The 20,885-nt window shown below is 36.6% G+C and overlaps 1 long non-coding RNA gene across 2 annotated transcripts in view; it reads right to left on the reverse strand.

Annotated features, from left to right (window-relative positions):
* LOC146760737 (uncharacterized) overlaps positions 1-20,885 on the reverse strand; it is a 240,784-nt gene that overhangs the window by 21,067 nt on the left and 198,832 nt on the right. The window contains exon 3 of one of the 2 annotated variants that reach the window (XR_014947168.1): positions 17,868-17,949. The exons of the other annotated variant lie outside the window; for it this stretch is intronic. This is a non-coding gene — a long non-coding RNA (uncharacterized LOC146760737). The remainder of the gene's footprint in view (positions 1-17,867; positions 17,950-20,885) is intronic. 2 annotated transcript variants of the gene reach the window in all.

Below are 20,885 nucleotides of genomic sequence, written 5' to 3' on the forward strand. Positions count from 1 at the left end.
TACTAAAGGAAGATTTTACAAAGTAGACTGCCAAAGTAGAATGGCTACAGCTCAGGTAAGTGTTACTTGCTCCAAGTGAAATGATAGTGGTGAAGAATACATAAGGTGACTCTAGTTCTCAAACGTCATACACTGAAAGGGTGTTCCAAAATTAGTTTCAGTCTGGATTTCTTTAACTGCCCACTAGTTATACCAAGGGATAAATCTATGTCCCTAAATATATATACCTATAGATATTGTACATTAACAGACAAAAGATAAAAATGGATACAGTTTTGTGTGTATGTATGTATAACTAATTCAGTCCACCCACTTACCTTTTTGTTGTTTATATTCTGTGGGTTTGTTTAGTTTAGGTTTCCTTCTCCAAAATTTCTGCTATGCTATTATTATGCTGTTGTGGAAGTTGAATTTTTGGGGCTATTTATTTTAAGAAAAATATCTAATTGAAGTTATAGAAAGTTTCACCAAAATATGGATTGGAAGATTTGACTGACCTATTTCTGATGGCTTTGTATTCTTGTCTTCTACTTTTGTAAATCTATAGCTTACTTTTTTTCTTTTTTCTTTTTTTTAACCAAACACTTCAGTTAACAGTGAATAGAATATTTTAAGAATAATACTGTAACTCTGCAGAAATGTTTAGATTAGTGATTCTCAGGAGGAAAAACAGATGCATCAGAAAACAGCATAGAAATCCAAGTAGGTGAGAAAAATTTAGCTTAGCACATTATGATGTTAAACAACGGCAATGCCCTGCTCTCCCTGAAGTCAATTAAGTTGTAATCTTTCATCATTGTATCATTTTACAATCACAGAATAGTCTGCATTTCTTTCTACTTAAAAAAAAAAAAGAAAATAGATCTTGTATCATTACAATTATATGGACACACTGCACAAGGTATTACAATCCCTTTTCCAAATACAAACTTCCACTCTGACAGTGCCCTTGGTTCTGACAGGCATCTCAATACATACAGCAAATACAAAATAACACTTGTGTGCAGAAGCTTGCCTGTGTGTTAAATTAGGTGACAGTGTGGAAGGGATCACTGAAGCAACTACTCTGTGTGGGACCTCTATCTATATTCATTTTGGAGCAGTCAGTCCTGGGTGTTCCAATAGGCTGCTACACTAGATTTCAAAATGTTGATCAATAAAAGTACTAAAAAATAAATAGACTACTTATTTTTATTCTTGTTGAATACTCTAGCTGATAGCAAATTAGTTACAGTGTGTGAAAACTCCCACTAAGAAAAGATGTTTGACTGTTTTTTATTACACTTTTCTAAATCCGGACATGTTTCTCACGCTGATAGTTTACCAGAGCTCCAATATACCTCTGAATTTTATATGTGCAAGCCAAAAGGGACAGCAGGGTTCTACTTTTAGAATTTTAGCACCATTAAATATCAACCAAAATTACTATGCTTGCAGAAAAGGAAGATAAAATCATAGCAAACTCCTACACTTCAATATTGCTATACAGTCAGAAAAGTAAATAAATACACTCAAAAACGTGGAATTGTTTTCAATTAAAAGCTATACTGGGAATGTAATAACATTTTCTCTTGAATGAAGTAAAGGAAACTTGAAGAGAGATCAGACAAAATACAAACATGCTTAAAAACCCCTCTGACCTCAGACAACACAGATTTCTGTAAAGCAAGCTAATATGTTTCCACACCCTAATATTTGTGATTCTGAATGCATAAGCTGTGAGTTAATACATAAGAAATTCTGAAGATTTTATATATTTTATTTATGACTTTTATTTTAACGTGCATGAAAATAGCATTTTTATCATTGGGTGTTTGTTTTTTTTAATAGTACAAATGAAAACTGTGCTGTCTTAATTTTCAGCTTAAATTTACGAACATACTACATGGCAACAGTACTGAAGCAAAAAGGAGGGATACACTTTCCTATTCAATAAAAAGCTATGGAAGTTGCATGGGGTAGAGTCTCTAGGAAATCCACTCTTTCTTTGAAAAAATGTCATTGGTGAGATAGGAGATTGGCACCACAATGAACAAAATATAGTGAGGGCTGATACGGACTGTCAGCTAGAATTTGGGTTAAGACACTGACTTTTGTCTGCACGGTGTCTACCTTCCAAAGAAGATGGAAGATGCAAAACTGCAAGTTTCCTCCATCTGGTTAATGTGGTCTATACAAGTGAATAATGTATAAGAAGATGTTCCCTTGATAATGTCACAATTATTCATTGTACAGCCATAAACTCAAATATTCACATTAACAGCAAGGTATTATTTTTCTTCTCTGAAATTAAGTGAGTGGCATCAGTGGTCATAAATGAGAGCATTCATCAAAGGCGTAGGCCATGGCAGAGGATTAAGTGAATGCTGATGAAGTGTCCAGATTCCCATAACTTGGAATGGGCTGCATTCAGCATTCCTTTATTATCCATCTGCCACATAACAAAAAGTCTCATATATTTAATGCAGGTTTGCCCTCGGCCACGTAATAGGATTAGGAATAATTTCTACAAATTTACAAAAACAAATCACATGGGAAGGCTTAGAATTTGCTAATAATTTCTCCATAGCTGGGAGATCAAAGGGATGTAAGAGACCAGAGCCAGGCGGTAGTTTGACCCTGGCCAAGCTTTTTTAATGAAAGGGTTAATCTTCTCAGAGGTGACCATAGAGGAGCAAATAGTGTGACCAAAGGCAGATTCAGGCCTCCAAAAATAGGAAGAAAATAGTCTGCAAAGTATGACAGCACGAAAACATTTACAGAATAACAGTACATTTTCTGGCTGGAAAAATAAAATAAACCAGCAAACCCCTGTGAACAGTTTTTAAGCAAAGAGTGACTGGAGGGAGAGCAGGGAGAGGAGCACAGTGCTGAGGACCGAGGACTTGCAGGGAGGACCAGAAATTTTTATTTCTGAGAACAGAAAATGGGCTGCATGCCTTCTGTCTAAAACAAATCTCTACTGTCTTAAGGTAAAACCCATCTTCTCCAGATAGCTTTTCTGAAAACTTTGCCTGTTTGCTTCTTTTTGCCATAGGTTTGTTCTTTTGGAAGAAGAAACACAGTACTAGCATGCCTGGCTTCAGAAGTGAGGCTCTGGAAGGACCTACACAAGTTACCCAGAGAAACTTCTTTAGAAATGTCCATGCCTGCTGCAGCTAACAATAAAGAAAAAAAATGTGTTTTTTATACTTTACACTTAGGATGCAATTCCATCTTTCAAACCAAATCAATACAAGAAAAGACAAGAAAGAGAGAAGCCAGGGAATTAAGGCTTTGGTGTGTGTGGCGTTTGTGTATTTTGTTTTTTTGTTTTTTTTTTTTCTTTCAGCAATCACTAAGCCTGTCTGAATTTTTTCACCTGTCTGGATTTCCTTTCCCAGTCAGTAAACTGCAAAGGAAGCAAGTTACCATCGACAAGCTGTGGGTGACAGCTAGTTTAATTTTCCATCATAAGAGGTTTTAATGACATTTTGAAAGGCTGGCACAAAAAATAGCGTTTTGAATTTAGTAGAAATCAGGTGATTATTCTTATTTTTGGTCCCTGACCTGTTCTAACAAGCTTGAATGTAACACTCTTTCTGTGGTTTTCTTTACCTATTGGGCAACTCATTAGCAGACTAGCAGATCAGCTAGTCTGATTACAAGCAAATTAGTGAATAATTTATTACAGCTACACAAAAACCCACGCAGACGTCTGAGACGACGTGAATATACCGTTTCTCATGTTTCTTTTCTTGGGAAAGAAATTTAGGCCAAAAGTTTACTTTGTCCCTAAGATCAACTTTTGTGTCTGCTCCCTCCCACCCCCCTGCACTCTCATTAAAAAAAAAAAAAAAAAAAAAAAAAAGAGTGGTGATGACAGGGAAATAATGAAAAAATAATTCACCAGAAAGAATGGGACATTTTCAGTCAGAACATTTATGTTTGAACATGGGGTCTGACATGTACTCAGAATACAAGAAAAAACCCTGAAAGCTGAGCTGCTTTGAAAAGGGTCAGACTTATATCCCTGGGGAAAGAAAACTTATGTACTGTGTTGCTTGCATCTTTCACACAGAGACTCCCATCAAAATGGCTCGAAATGAAGCAAGTGCCTTTCAGTTTTATTAGACAGTCAAGGTCTGTCTGCTCGTTGTTCCACACTGAGATTTCCAAGAAGGATGCCAGTGAGTACCTAAATTTGGTGCTTCATGTGTCTGGAAAAAAAGAAAATTCATCTGGCAATGTAAATTGGACTGAGATCACCAAATGTATTTCACATAGTTTATCAGGATGCCAGCAGCTTTTAGTAACTGGTACTGCTATTAGCTGGGACTGAACTTAAATGTGCTGTCGAGAAGAGACCTTAAATTATCTTCTCTAATTATGCCTGCTTTCTCTGCGTAGTGTATATAGATGGTGGTTCATTCTATCTCTTATACTTTCTGAGCAGTCCTGGTCAGAGACTCAAATCCAGACCAATTTTTCCTTTCATATAGAGAAATGCAACTCAGCCTTCTGATACAAAATTGTTTTTTTGGCAACTTCCTCAGCGCACAGAGGTGTAAGTATCTTGTAAATATATTTGATACAGGGCTTGAGGTTAATGTTTTGTGCACCACAGTCTCAAGCTGTGACGGTCACAACAAAAAATAGCAGCCATTATCATCCATCAAATGACAGAAACAGCATATGCTCAACAATTCTTGTTAGTCTAGTGACAGCACAGATCTATGGACTTGCAACAGAGAGGCAAAAGTTTTAGCTAATCACACACAGGTTTAGTGAGTATGTAGACCACCTTTAGTTAAGCAAATTTTAGGCATCTGGTTTAGCAGCCTTTTAGCTGGCTGTAATTGTACTCTGTGGGTACTGGAAAGAGAATTTCTTGCTCTGAAACTTCCTTGGAAGAATCTAAGTTGGTTAACTACCTACACTTGGGCTGTGAAATCCAGGCTTCAGATCACCAATAACAATTAGGAATCCAGTTAGACACACCTAGCAGATGCGCTCTACTTCAGTTTACCAAGCAGAGACATTATGACAGCGCATCTTGGTGACGAAAAGCAAAAATGTAACAATGCCCCTACACTACTCCATAATTAACTTAGTTGTAAATATGCTGCTAATTTGGGCCCCAAATTCTGTTTTCTAAAAACAACACAGCAACTTGAATCTGAACAATATTCCATTGTTTTGTTTGCTTTCTTCTCATTATAGAAAACAGTCTTAATCCAAATTTGGATCTGATACAATTTTCAGATTTGTACCACTTTTATGACCATTTTAATGTATAATGACAGTTTTAATACCTTAATGTATTAATTTGATAAGCTGTTTGAAATACAAAGACATATACAATGTATAGTTCAAACAAGTTTTGGGATTAGGCGTGTGACTGAAACTCTCTGTTTCCTCAGCATCAAAAGTGGCCACGATTCGTGCCTACAATCTTTTTCCAGCTGCACTTGGAAACCTGTTTTGCCTTGCACAGTTTTAAGTAGTGGCTCATTTACTGGTCACTAAAGCTGACCTTCTTTATGTGACAGAATGCCACTCAGGTGGATAAAGAAGGAGGTGCCTTTTTAGGATATCATTCAGCATATTTACAAGCAGCTTCTTGACCTTACCCAAATGGGGACCGGGATCTATCGCTCTACTGTGTGCATTCTACAGTTCCCCTTTCCAGACTATACAGCACTATGCTACCCTCATCTCTGCCCTACACCTGTTATTTCACGACTGTATCATACAGTGCTACGCAGGCCAGAGAAACACAAGGTAAGGAAATGCATGTTGTTTGCATAATGGGGATGAAAACATGGAATCATACCAATCATAGAATAATAGAATGGCTTAGGTTGGTGGGGACCTTAAAGATCACCTGGTTCCAAACACCCTGCTATGGGCAGGGTTCCAACCACTAGTTCAGATTGCCCAGAATTATATCCAACCTAGCTTTGAATGGCTCCAGAGATGGGGCATTCACAGCCTCTCTAGGCAACATGTTCCAGTGCCTCACCATTCTCTGAGTAAAAGATTTCTTCCTAATATCTAACCTAAATCTCCTCTCTGTTAGTTTAAAGCTATTCCCCCTCATCCTGCCACTATCAGATTGTGTAAAATGTCAATCCCTCTCCAAATTCTAAGCTCCCTCTAAGTACTGGAAGGCTGCAGTGAGATACCCAAAGAGCCTTTCCTTCTCCAAGCTAAATAAACCAAGCTCCTTCAGCCTTTCCTCACAGGACAGATGCTCCAGCCCTTTGGCCTCATGGCCCTCTTCTTAACCTGCTCCAACAGCCTCACATCCCTCCAGTACTGGGGGCCCCAGCCCTGGACACAGTACTCCAGATGCAACAGCAACAGGTTTACAACATACAAGACCTGGATGCTGTAGAGAACTGTTAATAGGAGGAAGAAATTTCTTGTCTTTAAATTATTAATTTAAAATCACACTCAACTGCTTTAAAAATCACTATGATCATAGAATCATAGAATGGCCTGGGTTGAAAAGGACCATAATGATCAACTGGCTTCAGTCCCCCTGCTGTGTGCAAGGTTGCCAACCACTAGACCAGGCTGTTTCAGTGAATACCACTATGCTCCTGGTCATCTGCACAAGAAGCCTGAGAGTTTATAAAGCATGTCAGATAGAAAAATACAAGCATTGCATAAAGTGCTGCCTGTCCAGTACCCCTAGGACATCTTTTGTAAAGTCAAATGCCTTAAATAAAATTAGCCAGTGGGCATGCTCTAATTGGTGGCTTTTAGGAAGATTTAGAAAGATTGACTCAATTCTTTGAAGAATGTTCCTTTAACAGTCTAGTTCATAGGAAGAAAATGATTATAAAAAATTTTATTATTCAGATAGCGACTATGGATAGAACACATGTGAGTATGCAGTATAAAATTTTTCATGGCTTATCTATGGAGAATGCAGTAACTACAATGGATCCCAGACAAAAACAAAACAAAACAAGAAAGTATGTCTTCCTAGGCAAAACAGGTTAAGCAGGTTATGCTAATATTTGTGGTGGTCAAAAATTTATCCTCCATATTATCAATTAATGGAGCAACTGAAATATATGGGCATGCCATGTTCTTATTGGTAATGATGCAATTACAGCTTTTATAAACTCAATTTTATGCCAGGGTGTAATTGTCCCAGTATTTCCAGTTACTGAAACAGGAGAAGAAGCAGATAGGATTTGGATTTGTGTGCTCTAGCTTGGCTGCAAAATTGGGTGTGCAAGTTTTATCTACACACAGTATGGGACCGGCATACCACTTCTAGTGACAAGCTGGCTCTGGGAGCAATACAGAATTATTCATGCTGTATCACACCTGACCTACTATATTCTTGCTCGCTAAGAGAGGTCTGCAATTCATACACTGCAACACAGATAATCCCACTTCTGTTAATCAAGAGTTAATAACAGCAGAAGCCTTTAAGAGGTTAATTACGCTTGCATTGGATTTTAAAACTGTCACAGTGATTTAGGAGCATAAACTTCATCAATACTTCAGCTTTCCATTTTTATAGAGGTTTTTGACTGTAATGTGTAGGCATATCAAATCAACCCCCTACTGTTATGTTGGAAAAGAAAGCACTAGCTGAAATCAGCAGAAGTATAAAGAGACTGCACTGGTACTTCTACTTGCACATTAAAACAAGAATGTGATCTGAAAATACACACGATGCTATGGAAATGATGTCATAGTAATGATAACATAGAGAGAAAAAAGAACAACAATCTGATGACAATACTCAACCATATGATTTTACTTCACAAATACGACTGGTCATCTATATATTTGACAGATAGTCACTTAGGTCCTCTCACAGCTGGCAGTTGTGCTGCAGCTTTCGCACAGAGTCTGAAGCCTTTGTGATATTTCAGACATCCTAGCAAATTCACTTTTTCAACAATAAATAATGTACCCCTATAAAGTCACCTGAAAACCCCGTGAGAATTATAGCCTTTATTATGTACAATTGGGGGTATATTAATCCTTACGTTGAAAGATTTTTTTAGTGACCTGTCTGAAAGTTAGATGAATTATCAGAAATAGCAAAGTAAAATTACACTAAATGTCCTTTAGTAGAACCACTGAAATGCCCTCTGCAAAATATGGGATTGTTTAGTTAGAGGAAGAGAATCCAGACACAGACATGATCATTTTTTGTGGCATAGCTCTGAGGCTGATTACTTGAGTCAAGTGACCAATCTGGGAATGGTGAACCTCTGGACAGTCATTTTCTAGCTATTATTAGTGGCTATTTTAACCTACTCACCTATTAATCTACTATGTATTTTCCCTTGATTTATGGAACTTACCTTATAAATAACATTTGGTACAATGGTACCTTTACTCATTCAAAACAAGCCCTTCATCTAAATCCTTTTGAACACATACAAAATGGTTTCTGAGCAACAGAAATAAAAGGGGAGGAGGGGAGAAAGATCATTTAACACAAATATTGCAATATAATTGAAATTATATTAATAAAATTAAATGATTTTTTGTGAACTTGTTTAAAAGGGTCAGAAATGTGTTTGAGCTGTACAAGATTAACCTTTACTCATTTGGGAAAATGCAGACTTCAACAGCAGTCCTCTGCAGTGGTTGCACTTGCTAAAAGTTTAAAACAGTAATTTTTTCCCAAGAAAGGTCATCTTGAGCTAAAATGTCAAATAAATTATTTAGATTACTGAATTAGAAAAGTGAGGATCTGACAGGCTGAATTTTTTATGCACATTAGCCACAGTCAGGGTCTCTATATGTTCTTTTTATTAAGTACACCCCCTCTTTCCTTATTAAAAGTCTCTCCATTTATTTCAATATATTCTCCCTAATATGTTTCTTAGCATCTAAATAGCTGGTCCAATTTGGTTCTTACTTGTACAAAACAGAAAGCACTTCATTTGACTGTTGCTAAGCATTTCTCCAGTATAAAACTGATGGAAGAAAGAAAATCTATCTGCTAGCTTAAAGGGGAAATCCACTGACTAAAATCCATTTTTGACACCTCCATGTCATTATTAAATTCTAGATTAAACAGAAGATGTATTTTTAAGGAGAAAGACTAGTCTGGAGGAAGGCAATAAAGAAATAAATAAATGAATGAATGACTGAAATGGAAAGGGAGTAATTTTTCAGTAGGAGCAAGAGTAGTAAAACTTCCCCACTTCATTTTCCAAAACCAGTATTTGCTCAGCATCAGAGAGGTCATTCTATAAAACAATTCTACACTGATGATAAACTCACACTAATTTGATTTCTGTTGTGATTCCCTTCCTCACAGTCTGATCCATACTATGTGCACAGAGGCACAAATCAAGTTCCCAGCTTCAGTAGCCAAAGCAAATGCTGGAGGAACAGAGTGTGGCAAGTGGGATGGGATGACACTTCTGAGCTCACCAGCAAAGCAAGTTTCTCACCAGCTTGTCCAGCACAACTTGTCCCTAGTCTCATCAATACAGTGTCCAACCAATTCTACTTGTCATCCTTAGAGAATATGCAGTATTGGAGTGTAACTGTGAATGTGGAGATGTGCTGTTGCACAGGAACCCCTGAGAAAATGGGTCTTGGCAGTGACCCATTCAGGGCACTGTGAAGAACACCAGCAATGCAGAGCTGTGCATCCTGGAAAAAACTGGATGAATAACACTCATGCTACCAAACAACCCAAGTGCAGGTCACGCACGTGTGTGCAAGTAATTTAGTTACCTGAAGCTATAAGTAGTCATATAAAACCCCCTGAAGTAAGATGAACACAGGTAGAGCTACCCACAGTCACTTATTTCTTATGTGTTTTTGTTTTTGTTGCTCTTGTTTGAAACACCTGAAATTTTCGTGTTTCTTTTACATGTAAAACATCTGGCCAGAGAGGGACAAAGTTTCTTTCCCCTAGCCCCAGCATGACTTGACTTCCTCTCTTACAAAGGCAGCAGAAGTACTTAGTCATTTGTGCATTACTGAGAAAAGGGATTTAGTGAATAAGACAACCATAGACCTTACTCCTTGGTGATTCCTTCCTTGACAGGGTAAATCCTACAGAAGAACAGTGCTAATAGAGCACGACAGTGTGAAGAATAGAGCCCTAACTTCTGACATTTTGTTGTCAAGCCAGGTAGTTTGATATGATAAAGAATAAGAAATATTAAAAGAATTGTAGAAAGCTTGCTGGAATTAAATTTCTTAACACTGTATTACTGTAAAGGCTATCAGTGCTTTCTTCATTCAGGGGTTTTCTGTCTTTCCTATCATGAATTCTTCTTTTCTGTGCTTGATCATAACTTTAACTTAATCGGGTCACTAGAATAGAAGTTATAATTTTTTATGTAGTGTTAAATACTCAAGAATCCTTTTAAGATCCGAATTTAGGCATAAACAATCTATTTTTAAAATGCTTCTACATTCTACTCACCTTCCATTGCAATATTAGTAACGTGAAGAAAAGTACAAAAAATATAATGAATCTGAACTTAAATTTGTGAATTACCACAGAATAAATCTTACTTCTAAATTCTTAAAATGGTAGAATGCTGGAAAAGTGAATATTAAATAATACAACATAGGCCTGTAAATAATCTTTTCAGTAGTATTCTTAAGAAGCTGTGATGTATCTTGAAAGACTCTGAATTTACAATTTCATTTCTCATCTGTTTTGTAAGGTAAAATGTTGAAATAGCAAAGAGTTCATCACATACGACACAAGCATCTTTGAACAGTGACCATAATTAAAATAACGGTATTGAATTTTCAATACTTTTTGCTGCTACTCTTCTTCTATAAGTATGTTTTTAATTCAGAATTCATCTGTGGGACATGCTCTGATCTACAATATTTTAGAACATTTCTTATCTTACTCTTTTTAGTGATATATGTGTTTTTTTATGCTAACAGCACTGCCAAAATTGACCCTGCATACTTTGAGTGGTCATACTGACAGAAGTCCTTTGATAGAAATGTATTTCAAAGTGCAGTGAAATATTAGCAAATCAATACATTAGCTGTTTTCAGGAGAAGTTTTTTTTTGTCAAAAGCATCTCAGTTTCATGTATGTAACTAGGCTGTTTCCAAAAAGACTGCATAGACCAAACTGCAACCTGGATTATTGTCTCCAACCAAGATGATCATTTTTGCTGTAAGAAAAAATCTGCCTGGGAGAACTGCCTGGATAGACTGCTATTTTATTTTGCTTCCATGATTTAAATCAAACTAATATCAAACTTCTATATGTCAATCCTCTCAAGTCCTTTACAAATTAACACAGAAAAGTAAATTCATCCATCCATATAAATGTAAATACGCAAAGCCAGCTGCCAAACAGTGACATTATCCATGGGATCCTGTGGGCTTGCTATAGAAATGAATAGGAAACTTCTAATATTGCTAGACGTCTATGATACTTCTGAAATAGGTGAGAGAAAGCAGCATCGTTCCAGGAAAAAAAGGAAGAACATTTACCAGTTGGAACACAAGCAGATGTCACTGAAAGCAGATGGTTTTAAAACTGGCATTTTAAGACAGCAGCTGCCTGACTATGTTATATTTAAAAGGGCTACCCTTGATTGGAAGACTGGATAAAATGGATAAAATGCTTTTGTAAGAGGGCAGCTCTAACTAAAAGACTGTAAATGACTGGACAGCTGTAAAATCAGATATTTTTTCTATTGCATTCCTTCCCAAATCTTTATTAGATTTGACTAGAAAGATCATTTGTGTCAAAATTTTAGAGAGAAACACTTGCTCTGCGTATTTTTAGGTGCTAAGCCCATATGTCTCTCTCACGCTATCTTAATTCAAGGATATTCTAGGACTGTTTAAAGAAAAAAAGATGGGATGATTATGGAGGATGTCCTCTCTGAAGATTCTTCCAATCACAAAAAGGAGAGGAAGGTGACTGGAAACAGCTTGCGTAGATCTGTTAAGGGCAAAATACACTTCATCAGCCTGCTTGTCTTCTATGAAGCAGTGACTGGCATTGCAGAGACAGAGAGACCAGCAGACATTATTTACTTTAAAACTGGAAGTTTTTTCCATATTTTTAGCCAAACTGGGGAGTTTTGAATTGGAGAAACTGACTAGAAGATGGATGAAAACCTGAACTGAAGCACTGGAAAAGTAAAAGACAACAATTCAGTCTACACAGTTACTGGTTATGAGTGGGATTTCACAGGGGTTGATATTGATGCTGATGCTATTTAAGATATTAAGTTGCCCTGACAATGGTGCACTCTCATGCAGTTCATGTATGACACTAAAGCAGCGGGAATGCTTGGTACTGTGAAAGATAGGGACACCACTCCAAGGGATTTTCTATGTTGCAAGCTAGAGAAATAGGTTAACAGGAAAAGGACAAATACAAAATCCTGGCTTGCTAGAATAATTTCATCCAACAGTGCAGGTTGGATCTGACTGGAGGCACAATAAGCCTTAGCCTTGGGGTTCTGATGGACAAGAACCGGGACATGAACTAGCAGTGTGCACTGGAGGTACACTGGAGATACCACTAGTCACTGACAGGGCTTCATTTATAAGACAGTAACAATGGGACAAGGGAAATTATGATTATTTCTGTCTAGCACTTGTGAGGCTGGAGAGAAACAAGAGAGTCCAGAAGGCCATCAATATGAGTATGAGACTGGAGTACGATACATATCTAAATACATGCATCTATGTATCTATATATGATTTTTATAGAAATACACAGAAGCTGAAGAAGCTTGATTTGTTCAGCTTGGATATGGAAGGGTGAACAGGGTTCTGTTTGCAGTTCTTTAAACTCAGCTTCAAAATACAGATTATAGAGAAGAGGAAGCAAAACTCATTTTAGAGATAAAAAGGGAAGGCTAGTTCAACCAACTTAATAACAGTAAGAAGAATTCAGATTGGGTATTAGGAAAAGAAAATCACAGAGAGAGAAATTAGGCACGGAAACAGGTTAAGGAGCCCCCTTCCTTGAGGATTTTTAAAACCTGACTGTATTGCTCTACAAAACAAGGACATTTCAGCATAGAAAATAGCAGTGAATTGCTGTTCCTGTTGCAAGTCAAAACATATTCAAGGCTTGTACTCTGTTATAGTTTCAAGAAGAAAATTTCAAAGATTTTTGAGTTTTGCATTGTGATCCATCAAATTCATTAATATGTCAAAAACTTATTTTGTATACCATGTAATCAGATTATCCAAACTGCTATAGATCAGAAAGGAAAGTTAATGACTGTCCAACTTGTGACATCAATATTTAACTGCCTAAAAGCACATGGCTTTTAGCCATAGAAGAAACACTTGCATGGATATTTATGTCTTCATTGAGTATTAGCAAAAGTAAAAATGTATGAAGTTACCTGGCTTTGGTTTCCTGGGATCTAGAATGGTGTATCTATCAACTACTTGTTTGGTGATTTGTATTTGCACTTTCAGCTCAGATGGCCAGCCCTATCCTGGATTGCATCAACAGAAGCTGACCATCAGGTTGAGGAAGATGATTCTGTGTCTCTAATCTGCTCTCTTGAGACTCCACTTGGAATACTGTATCCAGTTCTGGGGCCCCCAACACAATAAAGACCCTGAGCTGTTGGAGTAGCAGGTCCAGACAAGTGCCATGAAGATGATCAGAGGGCTGCAACACCTGCCCTATGAAGGAAAGGCTGAGGGAGTTGGGGCTTTTCTGCCTAGGGAAGTAAAGGCTCTGGGGGGACCATATGGTGGCCTTCCAGTACCTTAAGTAGTGACAGGACACAGGACATGGTTTTAAACTGGAATAGGGTAGATTGGGACTATTAGGGAGATATTAGGAAGAAAATCTTTACAATGAGTTTGGTGAAACACTAGAATAGGTTGCCCAGTGTGGTTGTGGATGTCCCCTCCCCAGAGACATTCAAGGTCAGGCTGGATGGGGTGTTAAGCAACCTGGTCTAGAGGAAGGTGTCCCTCCATATAGCAGGGCGGTTGGAACTAGATGATCTTAAAGGTCCTTTCCAACCGAAGCCATTTTACAATTCTATGATTTGTCAGCAGAGGATGGGCCTTGTTTTATAAATATCACAGACATATTTTAGTAAAATGCTCTTATATATTCATGCAGCTTTACTTAACATACGATGAAGACGTGTTCTTTCATCTCCAAAGAAATCCCTATAGTCCTTTAGAACTTTGCTCTGGAGATAGGAATTTGGCCTCTTTTTTACTCTCTGTTTCTCAGTTACAATTATAATTAGAATTGTATGGCTACCTAGATATATACACTGTTAGTGAACACATCCCTTAAATTTTTTTTTATTAAACGGTTAGTACATTTCTGAACACAGATATGAGTCCCTAGTGTCCAGTTAGCTGCATAAACCTCTTACACAGCTTGGCTGCCATTCGACTTGAACAATGGATTTTGAGTTCTACATATTTTTATTTTTTTTCAAAGGCTAATTAAAATCAATTCCATGGCATTTCTCTGCTGTTATAAAAGATGCTGTGGGTAGATGTTTCAAACATTAGCAATATGGTGCTGCTGGATGAAAACCAAATTTCCATATAGCATAGCAATGACAGTTAGTCTATGATCATCCATGCAATTTCTAATGATCAAAACCTGTCCTCCTTCTATACCCGAATATTTTTTGATGGCATCCAAAAATGGAGATGCCAAGGATCAGTGTTTTGTTTTTAAACTATGTTAATTTCTTTTAGCTATGCAAATTTAATTACCTTTTATGTTTCACAGAGAATCTGGACCATGTGAATATGTTCTTTCATAATTATTACATATATAAAATACTCCAGAATTTAGTTCAAGACATAAAATTATTTCATCTGATTACATATAGAGTCTCTCAAATTTTGTTCTGATTTAGCTCCAGTGTTTAGTCCTTAAGCCTTTTAAATTAGGCATATTGATCAAGTTCTAGTCACTGCACAATGTAAAGCTAGTCTGAGATCAACATTCCAGAAACCTTATGGAGTCCATAAGAAGAAATGAATATTTGTAATTGAATAAGATTCAGTGCGTCACTGACCATGCAGTCAAAACTCTTCTTCCATTTGTTCTTTTTTTCACAGCAGGGTTGCTGTTTGCCTAACCTTTGAGAAGGAGCTATCATTATTATGGTTAGAAGCACAAAGCTGAAACAGAATCTTATTCATTCTGAGTAAAACAACTATTAATGTAATCGATGTACACCACATGGAAGTAGAAGTATTTGTTCTGACCAGTTCAGGAGAAGAACTTGCACCTGAGTCCCTTACTTATCAGATTACTAGATTACTGGTTATTACAGGTTTTTTTTGCATTTTATCTCCATCTATCGGACACTTAAAGCCTTTAGTTCAGACACATCAAAGATTTTCATTAAAAAGAAAAAATATTATCAGGTAACTAATAACAAGCTCTTTTGATAAAAGCAAACAAAATCATCGAGTATACTTTTTTCTAGCTATTAAATTTTGTAGTATTTGAACTGATACAATTAAGTAGATGTACACAGTGTGTCAGGGATAGCATATCTGAGCCAAATGCTTTCTCTCTTTCCGTGGTTACTACCTCTATCTCTTGACTCACTGATGTAGCCCTTATAGACTAGGAGCCATTTCAGTCTAATTTGCTGAAGGAGTTTTAGTAGGTTGTGACAGTTGTCTTTCTAAAATGAAGGCAGATGACAATCACCACTCTCATCCTTTGAGCATGTTGTTTCAACAGGGAAGATCAGTTGCTCACACATTTACTATTGGTAAATTCATGCTGTCTTTTCCCAAACAGCTTGCATTTCATGATCATGGAAACAGCTACACAAATGGATCTGTTTCATAATTTGTTCAGGGACTGATGTGTGGCTAACTGATCTGCAGTTTCCCAGATTTTTATTTTTTTTATTTTTTTTTCAGAAAAAGATATATATTTGGTCTTTAAAAGTCATTCATATCTTCCCCTTATTTCCATAACCCTTTTCAAGACCAACTATGCAGTGTTGTCAGTCAACTATTATAGTGCTCATTATGTCCCATACACTTGTCTATGTCCAATGTACTTTATCTTCAGTCTGTGGTTTAGCTTTGCCTTGTTGTTGCTTCTCACACAGAGACTTGGGGTTTATGCCTTGAACTACAAGGCATCTCAACCTTTTTTGTATTGTATTTAACTAACTAGTCTTCTTGTACTAACCTGTTCAGTAGCAAACCTGCACCTTACTTGTACAAATGCCTGTTCACATACCTACTACGCTCTTGTTTTTCTTGACATCTCATGTTAGGTCAAGCTGGGCTTTTGTCTCCTCTCCATGTCCAAATAATATTTCTATATTCCCTCCTGGGAGTCTATCTCAAGTCATCACTCAATACACTTTAACAGTAAAGTATGTTAAGTATCACTAAAATTCACAGTAACAGTTTCAATGAGTAGAACTGAAAATAATGATGTATAAGTTATCACTCTGTCATCGCATCTGCTAATCACTTTGCTGAACATTTTCAAAATTGTTTATAACTTAAGTTTGATGCTATCATAGAAGTTAGAAGGGAAGACCTTGTACTATTGCTACAGAAGCATATTACAAAATTTTACAAATCTAATTTTATTATCAGTTCACAGTTAACCAAGTTGCTTTTATAGAAGATTGCATATGCACATAAGAATGCAATGGGGACTGTGTGCGCTTCTATACTGAAAACAAATACATCTATGTATGATATGGGATATAAGCATAATGTAAGAACAAGAGTTTTCTATAGGAATCTTTGAAGAGACAGCAACAGAAGAAGCAAATAGAGGCATTCAGTGTGGACTGACAAAGAACACAGCAATGTATGTTCTAAGAAATGTGCACATTCACAAGGGAAGTATGCATTTGTTAAGGAAAAAAATGCTTATGCCTAAAGACATTTATAGAGAAGAGTATTTGCATCTGTATGAGGGAATTTGTCATAGAGGTATAAGCCTGCTTATGCACTGATAAAGGGAGAATACTTTGAATTGCCTGGTTCATTGTGTATATTCTAGGATAGTGGACTGAAGTGAAATTATATCAGATTTCACTACACACATATATATCTACAGAATATGAACTTCATATTTTAAGAGGATGAAACTGGACTGCTATCAAAGTGGGAAAACATAGCAAAAAGAAAGAAAATGGCAATAAAAATAATAAACTACACACTAAGATAAAATAGAAAATTCCTTAGTTTTGCTAAAAGTCTGGAAGTTTTCGTTACATAATCTGGAAAACCTCATTTTCTTTGTTAACATCAGCTAAGTCTATTCAATATTTATGTGCCCAGCAGGACAAAAAAAATGTACTTGTTACATTATTTTTACTGTTGTTAGCTTTTAATATTTTTGTTCTTAAGTAGTAGCCCCACTTTGCCAAACACCTTTTTTCTGAAGATCATAAGAAATACTGCAGAGATGGAAGAGGAATATATTTTTGTGTATTTCCTTGTAAAATATCCTGTTTTGTAATACAACTTGCTGTTGATTATTACTTCTGCTTTGAGTGGCACTTCCCACCCCACCAATCATTATCAAAACATATTTTACTGCTAATTTCCTGGAAGATTCAAATACTCCTACTTCAAGGTCATCTCAAAGGATAATTTAAAGAGCTTTTTCTGTAAAATATGTATATTTACAAGAGCACGCATAAATGGTCACCAGGGAAGATAAGCTATCAGAGAGTAAAGAGATGTCTTGCCGTATACAGTTCACACACCACTGAAGCAGATAAAATTGGTTTTGTACCCAGCCTATGAACACACTGTTAGGAACTCTGTCCTGAAAATTGATCTATAATACTGAGATAAAATTCAATGCTTTTTTTTCCCTTTTTTTTTCCCCCCCACCAAATAAATATCTAGCTGTAGCATCAAAATTCTGCTACTCTTACCTGAATAACCATCTGCTGTAGGTCCAGCAGGTAGCAGAGCAACTTCACTTGTGCGCTCAGAAGACACATGAACAATCTGCATCTGTAGGTAATTAGAATATTAGTTTCAGTGCAGAAAGATGTGACTACAAGTCCACAGTGATTAAAGTCAGTTGCATGACTGATTGAAATGTTAAGAGTAATTCTCTGTTATCTTAATAACAAAATCATCTAGTATTCATTAACCTTTTTTCAGTCTTCTCCATCCAACTGTATTCCTACCCGTCTTATCTGTCTCCAGTGCATAGTACTGGCATGCTATCATCCTTTAGAAGCAAGGAGTGTAACATTATAGAGGCTTTCTTTTGTTCTGCTATTTTACTCTGTGGTCATTATCTAGCCACACAAGCTTAATTTGTGTTATAGCAAAATGTTTCTTTGGGGCAATAGTGTGCATACTGGATTTAGTGCTCTTAAAATATATGGTCAGCTTAGTAACATACAAAATCAATTGTGGAACATAAGGACAATTCACAGCTGGAAAGTGCTCAGACCCTTGCTAACCAGCACAGAGTTAGCAATTTTACTGTATTAATGGAAAAAATGAAATCATGTGGTAGTGGCTCATGTGGTAGCTCCTACAGTTCTCCCTTAAAAGTCACCACCAATCACTTCACTTTACAGTTTATGCAATACAAAAATTACTAAACTAAAAAATAAATACATAGAAAACTGGAAAATATATTAGGCTGAACTTGATGCAACAGAGAATAGCTAAAAGTCCTGCTAAATACAATAGGAAACAAAGTCCAGTCCCTTTATTTTGCAAGAAACAATGCTTAGATAAGATCTATGTGATGAAGAAGAAACATACCTGATTACATGTAGCCAGTTATCGTATAAAGAGCCAAGGTGCAAAGCAACCTTTTAGAAGAAATCTTGCTTTGCTTTTGTTTTTTTCCAGTATGTCAGAAGAAAAAATAATAGTGCATATATGTTGGCAAAACACAAGTAAAGAGAAAAGTTCCTGAATGTAGAACAAAAACAAGACATCATTTTGTAATGACATCAATCATTAAACCAAGAAACTTCTGCTGGTGTAGTTAAAAATTTGCTGGAAAAATATGTGGAAAATTCACTCAAACTTTTGTGATACTAATTGATAAAAGCAAGTTGAATGATTCTAGTCTCAGACAGCCTGAGGAATGATCATACTGGTAGTCCTGCAGAAGAGTGGAGCTTACAGGACAGTCATATGTGTGGAAGCTAAGAAAAGGCCAATTCCCAGTGCATGTGAGGGAACCTGTGTGGCAAATTAAAAATGGTCATAGAGTCTTCTTTAATAAGGTGTAAATAGGATTTGATGGGTTGTATAAAGAGAAATGCCTTCCTGATATGTAAAATACTAGAACTTTGGAGGCACGGGGGAAGTCATATAGATAAGCATATTTTACTTCTACAGAGACATGGAATCACCAGTTCCAGAACTACTCACAACTGTTTTGGAATGTTGGAGAAGGCAACTCATGCTGCTTCTAAGCTTTCCTGCCTCCGTGAGTAGTATAACTCCCTTTGTGTTTCACCTCCAGTATTTTATGTTGAGACTTGCAATTAATAAAAGCTATTGGTTGACATGGAATCTTATTTATGCACATATCAAGGAAGAGCAAAATAATTATGAAACTGGCAAATACTTTGCCCATGAGTATATTCTGCCTTCTTCAACTTATGATGAGGAGCCATCCCACTTCCTTTGATACTGTAGCAATTAAGATTTCTGCTTTGATGCAGCAGAGCTCAAAACAAGACATTTTATAACAACATTCTTAAAAAAATAAGTATTTGGAAAGAGTAGTCCACAATCCCAATGAAAGTGAATGGTAGTGACTGAGCTTTTTCTCAAAGTCAGTTTAATTTGTCTGTTACCAAGATGCTGAAAAAACTTATCATGACCATCATTTCATTTTCACCATGAAACATCTCAGTGTCAACTTTCAAAAGATATTTCATTCATGTGACTGATTTTGAAACATGATTCTTTTACAAAGCTCATTTCAGCTTCTAAACAGCTTGCAAGTATAACTATTCCATTTAAAGCAATGCATTACAGGCCACAATCTTTTCAAAAGGACAGTTCAAAAATACGAGAACCAGTTCCTTGTAAGCACATCTACAGAAATATTTGTATCCCTATGAATGCAAATGAAAATCAGTCCTTTGAAAGAGCAGATTTTTTCCTCTTTGATCAGTGTTTCAGTGTTAATTTGAAAGGCCTATTGGGACAGATACAAAAGTTATAGCTTTTTGTCCTGTATGAATAATTACATTTAATTTAGTACTTTTTAAAATTACTTGCCTCCTTGTAAGAAATTGTTTAGACATTTCAATTTGGTGTTTTTTTGTACACCCACTTTGTAATAGTCTGTGGCTGAGCCCTCTCACAAATTGTTAAATAACTTCAGCATATGAAGAAATTTAAAAGGCATACCAGGAATCAAGTTTCAGAAAGTGAGGGGAGAAGGTAACTTAACTATCTTATCATTTAGATATCCACTAAGTCTTTTATCTAGATTCACTTACTCAAACAAGGCCTGTGGTCTTGTTTAATACCAGCCAGTAGTAAAGAGCTCTTCAGATAAATACGTCTATATTCCACTATTAACTGCAGCTCTCGAAGCAGTCATTGTGGAAAGGGGAGTCTAAACCCTTCAATGTCAAATCATTTAGAGGCACTCTAGCATCAATCAAGGTCTACGTCCAGTAAGTGCCTGCTTACATTTACATGAAATATTCATACAGCATTCAGTTTTGCTTTTCTCTCTCGCCTAATCATCACTTTTAGGAAGAAGCTACAATCATCACAGTTAAGGGAGGGCGTTATGGGATGCGTGGTACCTTTCAATGTCAGGCTTCCTGCAGATAGCTAGCTCTGTAATGAGGCAGCACACTGTATAGACTACCAAAGGTCTTCCTCACACAGTCTCGCCTTGTTATCATGCACTATTCATCCTCACGCATACAACTTAAAGCAAATAAAAG

The sequence above is a fragment of the Coturnix japonica genome, chromosome 5 (genome assembly GCF_054131305.1).
Source record: "Coturnix japonica strain WE chromosome 5, WE-NBRP24, whole genome shotgun sequence".
NCBI lineage: Eukaryota > Metazoa > Chordata > Aves > Galliformes > Phasianidae > Coturnix > Coturnix japonica.